The 13,632-nt window shown below is 45.2% G+C and overlaps 1 protein-coding gene across 1 annotated transcript in view; it reads right to left on the bottom strand.

The window, feature by feature from the left end:
• The window catches only part of LOC126109661 (nascent polypeptide-associated complex subunit alpha, muscle-specific form-like), a 232,183-nt gene extending 218,773 nt beyond the window's left edge, over positions 1 to 13,410 (bottom strand). The window contains exon 1 of the mRNA XM_049914707.1: positions 13,275 to 13,410. The gene's annotated coding sequence lies outside the window, so the exon portion shown is untranslated. The remainder of the gene's footprint in view (positions 1 to 13,274) is intronic.
• Positions 13,411 to 13,632: the final 222 nt, after the last annotated feature.

Below are 13,632 nucleotides of genomic sequence, written 5' to 3'. Positions count from 1 at the left end.
TTGACGCAGCCGGGGCAAATACAGCAAATCACTTGCTTCTTTTACATTAGGTGTGGTCTATGGTGGACCTTAGGCAGCTTGTAAAAGCACCAGTTGTTCGTGGGCGGTTCCTAAGAAAATCCAGGAAACCTGTCATTTTTGGGTACGAGAAGTACAGTTTGTGGGGTGGATAATCCTGTAATTTGCACTCAGGGCGGATCGTTGAAATTTTCAGCCCACATTCTCGCGGAACTTCAAAAATTTTTGCGATATTATTAACCGTTATCGAGCCGTAGAGGTTCAAAGTTACCGTACGTATGCATAAAACTGCAAAAACCGGGTTGTGTTTGTTTTTGCACCGAGCGCCGCAGTTATTTAAATAACGAAGCACAGAAAATATATGAAATTTTAACGGTACTCTCTTTAAACAGTCATCTATGAACGGCGTTATCTCATTTTTGAAAATCTATGTCCTTATGAAGATACGCCGGAAAAACCATGATTTGTGGGTTCTTAAAGTACCAATTGTGGGGATGGGCACTTCTATAATTTCTGTTCATGGCAGGTCGTCGAAATTACTACCGTATGTTCTCAAGATAATGTTCTTGGGGAACCTCAAAATCTTTTTTGATATCATTAGTCGCTATCGAGATCCAAAGAGGTTCAAAGTAACCGTACTTATGCATGGAAAACATGTACAAAATATCCGGCCTGAGACGCAAATGTAGTTTAAACTGAAGTAGTGAACACTTGGCAAGGGTTGTGGGCTCATCGCAAGAATTCTGAGGGCACCAAACTATGTTTTCGGTCAACATTTTTGACCAATAAAACTTAATGAAGCGCTATCTCTGTAAAACATGTGCTTCACGCCGATACAAATATGCTCAAAGTGATGCTGCAATGACAAAAAAGGGCTATAAATGGTCATAGCATGCCTGAAAAGTACTGAAAATGTCTTCCCAAAATTATGTAAAACTGGGAAGACTGCAAATTCAGCAAAATATTTCTAATAACATTTTTACTGTTTGAAGATACAAATCATAAGCTGGGCATTTTCGGTGAACTGCGATCGGTGAACAAAGCATCCACAAAAAATGTAAAGAGAACAATTTTTTGTGAACCGTATACTGTGCATACTTATTTCTTGCTTATATGTGTCAAATTATTTAAATATGTCGAAGTATGCAAACAAAGATTACTGTGCTACAGGATTCATTTTATATAAGCTGCACACTCCGATGTAGCAGGGAAAAGAAGGGAACCATCTGAAAAAAAGACGAATGTGTTCCTCTTGAAGAGGGTGTGACAGAAAAGTGGGGAAGCAACTGCTTCAGTCCTAAGTCGAGCTTGCTCACCAAAAATTTTGCCGTGCGAACATTTCGTGCTTTATTGTGTTGAAAAAGAGTTGCGAAGACAGAAAGTGCCAGTGAAAGAGAAAGAGAGAGGAGACAATGGTGGTGCGACAGAAAAAGTGGCACCGAAAGGGAAGGAGATGGAAGAAGACAACAGCAGTCAGAGCGAAAGCTACGGGAGATATTGGTGATCAGCTAGTGACAGTGGTATTAAGGGGCTCCGGAAAGGCTCAAAATCATGAAAACTTCAAATTTTACTTTTTTGTGTTTTCTGAATCTGCAGACTATTACCTTTTAATAGATATATAATTTATTCAATTCCGAAGACTACAACTAGTTTAAAATTTTTTTTGAAATGTGTTCTACATGGGCGTGACCCACTGTGGCGCTGTTAAACTGCTGTCAGATGGTGTTATTATTAACGTCCGTGTTCATCAGGTATATAATGGAGGTGATAAAACTTATTTTCAGAGACTCAGCAGCACCTGAACTGTTGAAAAAGTGTATTCACGGAAAAACTCAAAACCCCAATGAAAGTGTAAATAGTGTTATATGGTCGAGAATCCCCAAGACTGTATTTGTTGGAATAGAAACACTTCACTTTCGTGTGTATGATACTGTTGCGACTTTCAATGATGGCAACAATGTAAGGTGCAAGGTATTTAGAAATATGGGAATGAAGATAGGTTCTAACATGGTACGAGCGATGCTTGCTTTAGACAAGGAACGCCTTCGGGCTGCAGACAGGGCTGTAAAGAGTCTAGAAATACAAGCAAGAGTAAACAGGAGGAGGAACAAGAGGAAGCTGGAAGAGGAGTTTGCAGAGGATGAAGATAATCCATCCTATGGACCTGGAATGCACTAAAAAGTTAATCCAATCTTTGGCGCTCGATTCCCAAAACTTTAATTTTCTCATACTAATTACATGTTTTCTAAGGATCTTCCAAACATATTTGTTTCAAACTTTCAGTAAATGTTACATAGTACCTTCTGCATAATTTAACACAGCCATTTTCCAAAATATTGTATATTTTTGAATATATAAATAAAAAATTGCAAAAAATGTTGTGAATTTTCATTACAATTGAAAAAAAATAATCTTTAATAACTGAACTAAAATTTTGTAAAATCCCTGTGTTAAGTTGTAGCCCATATTCCAATAAATAATCTGTAAAAAGTTCAACTTCCTACCTCAAATACTTTGTGAGGAAAGATGTAATTTATAAGTGTTATTTTAACATTGCAAGTATAGGGCGTTCCGGAGCCCCTTAAGAGAGAATGAGAGGTGGATGGAGATAGTAGCATTAGGACCAAAAGAAAGAAGAGGCAGAGATCGGTCGATAATGTAGGCTTGGAGCGACTGGATCCTCCCAGACCAGCGGACTTAAAACGGGGTGTATGGAGGGGTGTATGTCGGACCGAAATTTGAAACACAGGGGTGTAGAGGACAACATAAGTTGGACCCACGTCACAGAATTTTCGAGCTGCCCAGGTATGGTGGAGACAGTGTCAGTGAGGAATAAAGACAAAAGGAGACAGAGTAAGTGAGAGAGGAGTCAGTGGAAGTGGGATAGACTGTTAATCAATGGAAGAATAAAAGAGACAATGGGAGAGTGACAGAGCTTTATAGACAGTGGCACAGAGCGGGAGATACTGGGTATGAAGGATTAGCTACGAAGAGAAACTGGGTACAAGGATTTAGCATGTTCTGTGTTAAAAAATCCCAAAAACGCTCACATGGCAAAATTTTTGGTGAGAAAGGTGGAATATGGCCTGTGGAAGGTGATTCCTCACTTTTACGTCAGTCTTTTAAAGCGGCTCCTTTTCTCTTTTTCTTTCAAAAGGCACATTTTTCCGCTGGTATTACGAATATATTACCGCTACACTCAGACAAGTCGATACACCACCTGATCAAAAGTCTCCCTTCCCCTCGCCATAAACGCGGAACTGACTACCAGATATCACGAGAGAGTATAAAAGGAGGTGAGGGAGTGTTGTGTGGTGAGTAGAGAAGCAGTTACAGCACAGTGGTCGTTGGATGTCAGCTGAGTACTAAATTCATGAGGAACATTCCAATCTCTCTATAAGCCACATATTTTCGAAGGCAGTGCTAAGTGACGCTTGATATGGAGTAAAGAGCCACGCTACTGGACAGTGGATGACTGGAAACCTAGTACCAACAGTGAAGTGCAGAGGATGTGGTGTAATAGTATGGGAGTGTTTTTCGTGTGTAGGGTCTGATCCTGTTATTGCGCTTAAGTAAACGCTAAACGAGGAAGGGTTCGAACGTATTTCACAAAATTGTGTATTGCATTCAGGAGACGAACTGCTTAACCCGCCAGGGTAGCCGAGTGCGCTAACGCGCTGCTTCCTGGACTCGGGTAGGCGCGCCGGCCCCGGGTCGCATCCGCCCTGCGGATTAACTACCAGGGCCGGTGTGCCGGCCAGCCTGGATGTGGTTCTTAGGCGGTTTTCCACATCGCGCTAGGTGAATACCGGGCTGGTCTCCATGTGTCCGCCTCAGTTACACGCGTCGCAGACATTTGAAACATTTCCGCACTATATCACGATTTACACTAGACGCAGACAGTTGGGGTACACTGATTCCATCGTGGGGGGTATGGGGTGGCGGCAGGAAGGGCGTCCGGCCATTCCTAACACTAACACTGCCAAATCCGTTGTAACCACGCCGACTCTGCGATCGCTGCGGGACTATGGGGTAAGCAAAAGAAGAAGAAAGAAGATTCAGTAGACGAACTGTTTGGAGACAGAGTGTGTGTGTGTGTGTGTGTGTGTGTGTGTGTGCGTGTGCCAGCATGACGATACACTGTGTCGTAAAGCAGCATTTTCAGGCAATACTTTGTGGACAATAACAATCCTGAAATGGACTGCTGTGCTCCGAGTCACGCTCTGAGCCAAATCGAACACCTGCAGGATGAGTTAGAACGTCGATTCGCTCCAGACCCCGCCGTCCTTCCCTGGTTTCGGCGTTTTCAAGTGTCCCTAGCAGATTCCGAACCGCCGTAAAGATGAAGGATGGACACACCCCACGTCAGTGGCCACTAATGGATCTCCAGATAGTTTTGGGTGAACTATTGCTACCTTCGGAAAGCCGGGGTACGTTACTTGTTACACGCTAAATATGTATCGACTGAGATCAACGACTCATGGTGTCGAGGAGAGTTCCAGCCAGATCCACACTCTACAAATCACAGCCAGGTGCGTGGCAGAGGGTGTTTCCAACGCGCAGTATACTCCACGTATTTGTATATACTCCTTAAACAGGTGGACATTGGATGGCTGTGAGAGTTTGGAGCCGGCCGAAGTGGCCGTGCGGTTAAAGGCGCTGCAGTCTGGAACCGCAAGACCGCTACGGTCGCAGGTTCGAATCCTGCCTCGGGCATGGATGTTTGTGATGTCCTTAGGTTAGTTAGGTTTAACTAGTTCTAAGTTCTAGGGGACTAATGACCTCAGCAGTTGAGTCCCATAGTGCTCAGAGCCATTTTTTTGAGAGTTTGGAAGAGGCCTCATCCTGGGTCTCCATTTGACCAGCTGACCGAATTGTGCTATATTCATATTTGTGGAGCACTCGAATGACACAATGGAAACCTCCCACAGAGCTGCTTCTGGGATTCGAGCAGGTGCTCCACGGTGCCTTAATCAACGATCGTCGGCGTGCCGCCTTGTCCCGGTGTACCGTACCAACAGTCGCTATTTTGAGATATTGTTTTATTAGTCTACCAGTTTCGACGTTCCCATTGTGTCATCTTCGGACGTATAGAATAAAGTTACAAATGGTTCAAATGGCTCGAAGCACCATGGGACTTAACATCTGAGGTCATCAGTCCCCTAGAGTTACACCTACTTAAACATAACTAAGTTAAGGACATGAAACACATCCATGCCCGAGGCAGGATTCGAACCTGGGATCGTAGCAGCAGCGCCGTTCCGGACTGAAGCGCCTAGAACCGCTCGGCCACAGCGGACGGCAATAAAATTACAAGACAGTGGAATAAACATAGTAGGATGTAACACATAGTGTTACATAAATGAAAAAAATGATACATACACTACTGGCCATTAAAATTGCTACACCAAGAAGAAATGCAGATCATAAACGGGTATTCATTGGACAAATATATTATTCTGGAACTGACATGTGATTACATTTCACGCAATTTGGGTGAATAGATCCTGAGAGTACCCAGAACAACAACCTCTGGCAGTAATAACGGCCTCGATACGCCTGGGCAATGAGTCAAACAGAGCTTGAATGGCGTGTACAGGTACAGCTCCCCATGCAGCTTTAACACGATACCACAGTTCATCAACAGTAGTGACTGGCGTATTGTGACGAGCCAGTTACTCGGCCACCATTGACCAGACGTTTTCAATTAGTGAAACTTTCCTCATGTCAACAGGTTGTAGGTGTCGCTACCGGCGCCTACCTTGTGTGAATGCTCTGAAAAGCTAATCATTTGCATACCACAGCATCTTCTTCCTGTCGGCTAAATTTCGCGTATGTAGCACGTCATCTTCGTGCTGAAGCAATTTTAATGGCCAGTAGTGTATTAACATATACAGACTGAACACAAATGACACCAACAATGTGGGGAGATTAGTATGAAGGCTTTCACGACCGGATAACATATCTTCTGGTAAACCTTCTGGGATGTAAGGTCGTGGTCCACGAAACTCTTCAGCTGCTAACGTTTCGTCCAGAGCTGCGCTGGACATCTTCAGAGGGGTGTTTCTCCTCCGGTGAGTCTTGCCGACTGACAGTCGACTGACGGTCGGCAAGACTCACCGGAGGAGAAACACCCCTCTGAAGATGTCCAGCGCAGCTCTGGACGAAACGTTAGGAGCTGAAGAGTTTCATGGACCACGACCTTATATCCCGGAAGGTTTACCAGAAGAAATGTGGGGAGATTATTGACTGCAAATGTGAACATGTGTCCGCAAATGCGTCGTTGCCACGGTAGATCGCGCTGACGAGTGACAGATCCACTGACCACGCGCCGTGTGTTCCTTGTGTGTTGCAGGCTGTGTCAGTGAGCCAGCGAACTGTAAGCAGCGCAACGGTCCGGTATTCATGTAGGGAACAAGCCGAGATGGTGTTTTGTGTGCGGCCAAGCAGATGGAAACGGTCGAGAGGCAGTAGGGCTGTACCAAACAGGTACCCTCACAGACAAGAAAGAGCCGGCCGGTGTGGCCGTGCGGTTCTAGGCGCTTCAGTCTGGAACCGCGCGACCGCTACGGTCGCAGGTTCGAATCCTGCCTCGGGCATGGATGTGTGTCCTGTCCTTAGGTTAGTTAAGTTTAAGTAGTTCTAAGTTCTAGGGGACTGATGACCACAGATGTTAAGTCCCATAGGGCTCAGAGACATTTGAGCCAATTTTGAGACAAAACATCACACAACATGTCGAGTCCTTTTTGGGCGTTTGTGTGATCACGGGTCCTTTCAGACAGAAGAAAGTCCAGGGAGGCGGCGGACTGTGCCTACACCAGATCTGGAGGACCGGGTTCTCCAGGATACTGAGACGAACCCCGGTACAAGCCCCAGGCAGGTGACCTGGCACCACGGTGTGAGCCAAACTACGGCTGTGTGTATCCTGCATGATAACCCCTACCACCCCTGTCAGCTGCGCTCCCACGGAGGCCACCCTGAACACCTGCTGTGACGTGGATGCGATGCAGCTCTGCACTCTGTTCCGGGACGATTCGTTGCGGTTTCACGCACACAGTCCATTTCCGAACACGTGCTCATAGGACCTGTTTTCCTCCGTTTCAGGTCAGGAATCCGTTCCTGTCTATAAAATTCTAATTAAATTTGGTCTAATAAAAGCCTGTTGAAAGAATAAATATCTAAACAGTAATAAAAAACTATTTATAGTTTTTCACCAGATGTGTAATCCTCTCTGTAATAAATCACTAAAGATATATATACAGGGTGGTCCATTGATAATGACCGGGCCAAATATATCACGAAATAAGCATCAAACGAAAAAACTACGAGGTGCATTCAAGTTCTAAGGCCTCTGATTTTTTTTCTATTTAACTACTCACCCGAAATCGATGAAACTGGCGTTACTTCTCGACGTAATCGCCCTGCAGACGTACACATTTTTCACAACGCTGACGCCATGATTCCATGGCAGCGGCGAAGGCTTCTTTAGGAGCCTGTTTTGACCACTGGAAAATCGCTGAGGCAATAGCAGCACGGCTGGTGAATGTGCGGCCACGGAGAGTGTCTTTCATTGTTGGAAAAAGCCAAAAGTCACTAGGAGCCAGGTCAGGTGAGTAGGGAGCATGAGGAATCACTTCAAAGTTGTTACCACGAAGAAACTGTTGCGTAACATTAGCTCGCTGTGCGGGTGCGTTGTCTCGGTGAAACAGCACACGCGCAGCCCTTCCCGGACGTTTTTGTTGCAGTGCAGGAAGGAATTTGTTCTTCAAAACATTTTCGTAGGATGCACCTGTTACCGTAGTGCCCTTTGGAACGCAATGGGTAAGGATTACGCCCTCGCTGTCCCAGAACATGGACACCATCGTTTTTTCAGCACTGGCGGTGAATCTGTGTGCTTCCACTGAGCTGACTGGCGCTTTGTTTCTGGATTGAAAAATGGCATCAACGTCTCATCCATTGTCACAACCGACGAAAAGAAAGTCCCATTCGTGCTGTCGTTGCGCGTCAACATTGCTTGGCAACATGCCACACGGGCAGCCGTGTGGTCGTCCGTCAGCATTCGTGGCACCCACCTGGATGACACTTTTCGCATTTTCAGGTCGTCATGCAGGATTGTGTGCACAGAACCCACAGAAATGCCAACTCTGGAGGCGATCTGTTCAACAGTCATTCGACGATCCCCCAAAACAATTCTCTCCACTTTCTCGATCATGTTATCAGACCGGCTTGTGTGAGCCCGAGGTTGTTTCGGTTTGTTGTCACACGAAGTTCTGCCTTCATTAAACTGTCGCACCCACGAACGCACTTTCGACACATGCATAATTCCATCACCACGTGTCTCCTTCAACTGACGATGAATTTCAATTGGTTTCACACCACGCAAATTCAGAAAACGAATGATTCCACGCTGTTCAAGTAAAGAAAACGTAGCCATTTTAGGTATTTAAAACAGTTGTCATTCTCGCCGCTGGCAGTAAAATTCCATCTGCCGTACGGTGCTGCCATCTCTGGAACGTATTGACAATGAACGCGGCCTCATTTTAAAACAATGTGCATGTTTCTATCTCTTTCCAGTCCGGAGAAAAAAAAATCGGAGGCCTTAGAACTTGAATGCACCTCGTACAAAGAACGAAACTCGTATAGCTTGAAGGGGGAAACCAGATGGCACTATGGTTGGCCCGCTAGATGGCGCTCCCATAGGTCAAACGGATATCAACTGCGTTTTTTTAAAATAGGAACCCCCATTATTTATTACATATTCGTGTAGTACGTAAAGAAATATGAATGTTTTAGTTGGGCCACTTTCTTCGCGTTGTGATAGATGGCGCTGTAATAGTCAGAAACGTATATGTACGTGGTATCACGTAACATTCCACCAGTGCGGACGGCACTGGCTTCGTGATACATTACCCGTGTTAAAATGGACCGTTTACCAATTGCGGAAAAGGTCGATATCGTGTTGATGTATGGCTATTGTGATCAAACTGCCCAACGGGCGTGTGCTATGTATGCTGCTCGGTATCCTGGACGACATCATCCAAGTGTCCGGACCGCTCGCCGGATAGTTACGTTATTTAAGGAAACAGGAAGTGTTCAGCGACATGTGAAACGTCAACCACGACCTGCAACAAATGATGATGCCCAAGTAGGTGTTTTAGCTGCTGTCGCACCTAATCCGCCAATCAGAAGCAGACAACCGACCCCACGACTACCGACACCAGGAACATTGTAGATGGTCATCGAAGGTCATTGTAGAATTCTAGGACCTTCCAGCAGTCAGCCTGAGACTACTCTGCTCTGGGCAACGGCCGCACCTGCTCGCTGGTGACCTACTGCAGCGCCACAGTCGCTAAACCTCGCCCAGCCGTACACACGCTGAGCTGGCTCGACAGACATCAGCTAGAAGCCAACACGCAGCTGAATCACCAACAGCCGAGGTTGGTGTGGAAGAACGATTACTTGTAAACGTTGAGAATAAATGATTAAACTCTAATAATGTTTTACTGACGTCGCAGGTTCCCAACAGCTATCCTGACTTCATACGACAGGTGTTGGTGCTCGGCCGTCGGTAACATTAGCAACCTGACGATTCCTTGGTGCTTCAGAATATGTCTCATCAACCGACCCCAGTAACTTCTTTTGTTCCATTCGATTCAGTAGCTCTTAATTAGCTATATGATTCATCTCATCTAATCGTCAGAATTCTTCTGTAGCACAAAGTTTCAGATCTTCAACTGTCCTCTTGTCTAGGCTGTTTACTGTCCATTTTTCATTTGCATGCAACGCTACACGCCATACAAACACCATCAGAAAGGACTTTTTACCATTTAACTTTATATATAATGTTAATAAATTCCACTTCTTTAGAAACGCATTTATTGCTATGGTCAGTCTGCATTTTACATCCTCTAAACTTTGGCCAACGTCAGTCATTTCGGTTATTTAACTGCCTTAACAATAACTGTCACATTTCCTAAATCTAACTCCTCAACGTACCCTACCCCTCGAACAACTGGTGCACACATTCAACAGTACCTCTGCTGCATTCCTGCTCGAGCCAGCTATTGTCGGCTTCAGATGTTCTCGGCGAAAATCGGCTGCTTTGTAATTTTTGTTACCGACCGTGGATAGTTTTTCAAAATTATTTTCGGATTCTTCCCCACCAGCAATACCTTCAGTTAATACACCGTACTCAGCAGGTAATACGTGGTTTATGACAGTTATCAGTACGTTTTGTTGCTTCTGATTTCTTCGCAACAAAACGATTCCACGCTGGTGTTTTAACGTTTTCCTTTCACTGGACACACATTTTGGTAAAGTATTGTTTGAACACCGGGGAACAAGTAAACTTGGAACACGGAACTCGAATAGCCGCGGTCTTTTACCACGTACAGCCACCGAATCTTATCACCCCACAAAGCGAGCACTATTAACCCTCTTAGGACAGCACAAGAGTGTACTTTCTTTAAAACCAGGTCTCCTTAAAAGCTTTGTACGCACAATTAAATTGAAACGACAATGATAACGAATTCTTTCACTGCAATTTCCGAGTATCCTGTCAGTCATCAGAATTATGTTATGAACTTATAATTAAATCTATGACAACTTTCCACTTCATATTACCCACAACTTGTTAAATCCGGGTGTACGGCGGTCGTCGATACTGCACTCATACTCTCCGTATGCGTGCCACACCATGCGTTCCTAATATATTCCAAAACGCAGCGCATAAAAACGGGTATCTCGGGTTCAGTTACTGACAAAAAGGTAGGACCAGATGTTTTGGACAGCCCTTGGCCTAGGGACCATTTGTGTACCCGACGGCAGGATCCTCTTAGTGTCTCTATCCTGCAGTACATGGTCGAAGAATGAATGTTACACACTTCCTCCTGCTAGGGCTAGATGGGAATTATGAAGTCATCACTAGTTCATGGGAAGTTCCTCGGAAAACCACCAAAAGGTTTATTTTTACTGTATTTTCGTCGTTAGCAGCGGACCAAAACCCACCCGCGTATTTCGAGACGGCTGTGCATAGCAAATGACTGTAAATTTTTCGGTGTATTCCTAAGATCCCGATCTTGAGCAATCTTGAAAATTTTATTGATATCTTAATCCGTTCTCGAGACACGGAGGTTCAAAGTCACCCTACTTGTACATGGAAAATGCGGTGTGAGGCGGAAATGTAGTTTATAAGATGACGCAGCACGGAGAAATATGCCGTAAAGTGTCTCCGTTATCATCTTGGAACGCCACGTTGTCATACCGAAGCACGTAAACTCCGGTCTGACGTGTAAAATTAGGTCTGCGTTAGTTTAATTTTATTGAGCAATACATTTCTTTTCATATGAGTTACATCTCCTGCTGCAGCAAGGAAAAGAAGGGAACCAGCGGAAAAATGTTCCTATGAGAGCACAAAAAAAAAAAAAAAAAAGAAACGGAAAGGGCCACAACAATCTTGCCATCTCATATGAGGAGAAAACTTAGCACTTAACGTTTCATTGAGAGGTTACGATAAAAAGAGAAGATATGTGATCTGCTGCCCGTGTCTGCATAGTAGGTCTTTATCTTTATCTGCTTGTAGACTTTGAGAACGGACAAATTAATACGAAAAACGGAGTTCCTCAACCTCAGTTTTCGCTCTTCAACACTGACTGCTGATAATGCCCAAACAGATACAACATCATTTTGGAGAACTTTTTCGAAGAACTGGAATCAATAGAAGAATACTGGCGATTTTGTGTAGCATTCAATCACTCATCACTTTCGAGAAAAGTGGCAAACGGACATAGACTAAGTTTTCTTTTATTTGCCTATTTAATTTAATATTTTGTTTCTGTGTATCTTGAAACGGAGGCAGTCAAAATTTTTCCACCTTTGTTCGGCTTCTGCGTTTATTACAGGGACTAATAGGAATAAAATATTGGAAATCGGTTATTTCACTAACCGGTTATTCTGAGCGGTTTTAACGATCAGGTTAAACTGATGTCGAAACGAACCGATATAACAGGAAACCGGTTGTTTCAGTGATAACCCCCGTCCCCGGGCTGTACTATGCAGGAAAATATCTCTCAGTGTTTGTAGGAGGATAGAAGATGACTTCTGCAGCATTTCTATTTGGTTTGATGAATGGCAGCGTGCACTGAATTTGTCGAAATGTAAACTAACGAAGAGGAGTAGGAAAAACATTATGTAATGTTCGAATACATATTAGTGATGTCCTGATTCACTCTTTCACGTCGATTAAATATCTAGGCAAAGAGATACGGACTGAAACGAATATCTAAGGATCGTAGTGGGGAAGGCGAATGGTCCACTTCGGTTTATTGGGAGAGTTCTAGGAAGGTGTGGTTCATCTGTGACGGAGACTGCTGCTGGAACATTAGTGCGACCCATCGTTGAGCACTGCTGGAGTGTTTGGGATCCGCACCAGGTCGGATTAAAGGAAGACATCGGAACAGTTGAAGGGCGCGCGCGTGCAGCTGGATTTGTTACCGGTAGGTTCGATCGACGTGCAAGTATTACGGAGATGAGAATCCCTGGAGGGAAGGCATCATTCTTTTCGCAAAACACTGTTGATAGAATTCAGAGATGCGTACTTTACAGAACTCTGAAGCAGTAAAATCCAGATGTTAAAATGCAAACACGAAACGTTGCAACTAAAACTATTGCGAAAGCGGTCAACTATATGTTCAAAAGTTTTACCCATTCCAACACCTGGATTTTATTGCTTTAAAGTTCTGTAAGATATGTGTACGTATGTTAGCTGGGGTTGTCCTTGGTTTAAAATTATCTGCCAGTACATGAGATGTCATTACTTTCGTAACTTTACATAAGCGGAATTTTATGGATTTCTTGTTTACTGATCGTATGATATATGCTCGCTTCTTGGGCCACATTAATACTTGATTGGGGCCGCATGCGACACGCGGGGCGCGAGTTGGACACAACCGATACAGATACTCGTTTTTTCTTCGATATGTTTGCGACTGGAGTAGGAAAGGGAATGACTTGCCACGGTACAAAATACCCTCTGCCTGCGGAGTGCGTATGTGTATGCAAATGCTTAGAGTTGTTTGGGCTAAGTACCAGACGAAGTGCGTTTAGGTCGTGTCCTCTACCTCCTCCAGAGAGATGTAAACAAACCTGTTGGCTGGCGCCCTATACACACAGGGCTACGCCCGCTACTTGACTCTGGGGCGCTTCCAAGCACAGCATTGTCGGTAGCTTTAGACACCAGACACGCGTGGCCGCCTTACCTGTCTAGCGAACGCCTCCTGCCGCCGACCAATCACAGCCGCGCATCAACAGGTGTCTGCCCCGCGTCCACAACTCGTCGCCTCGCCTCGCTACGCACTCGACGCACGGCACGCACAAAGCACACGCAGCGGCCGCCACACACAGACTGGATCACTGGTCAGGGGTGACGGGAAGCGGGAGTGGGGGGTGGGGGGAAGGGGAGACTGGCCCCACCGCTTCTGCTGGCCCCCTCCCCCTCCCCCCCCCCCACACACCACATCGTGGGCTGTGTCTTCTGGAAGCAACGCCGCCCCCGCGTCTGCAACACGAGAGCTGCTGCACCAGTGACGGACGGAAGGTACTGAATAGCGACATGCA

The sequence above is a fragment of the Schistocerca cancellata genome, chromosome 12, assembly GCF_023864275.1.
Source record: "Schistocerca cancellata isolate TAMUIC-IGC-003103 chromosome 12, iqSchCanc2.1, whole genome shotgun sequence".
Lineage (NCBI taxonomy): Eukaryota > Metazoa > Arthropoda > Insecta > Orthoptera > Acrididae > Schistocerca > Schistocerca cancellata.
Note: the sequence above shows the minus strand (reverse complement) of the source record. Positions and strands in the feature narration are given on the sequence as shown.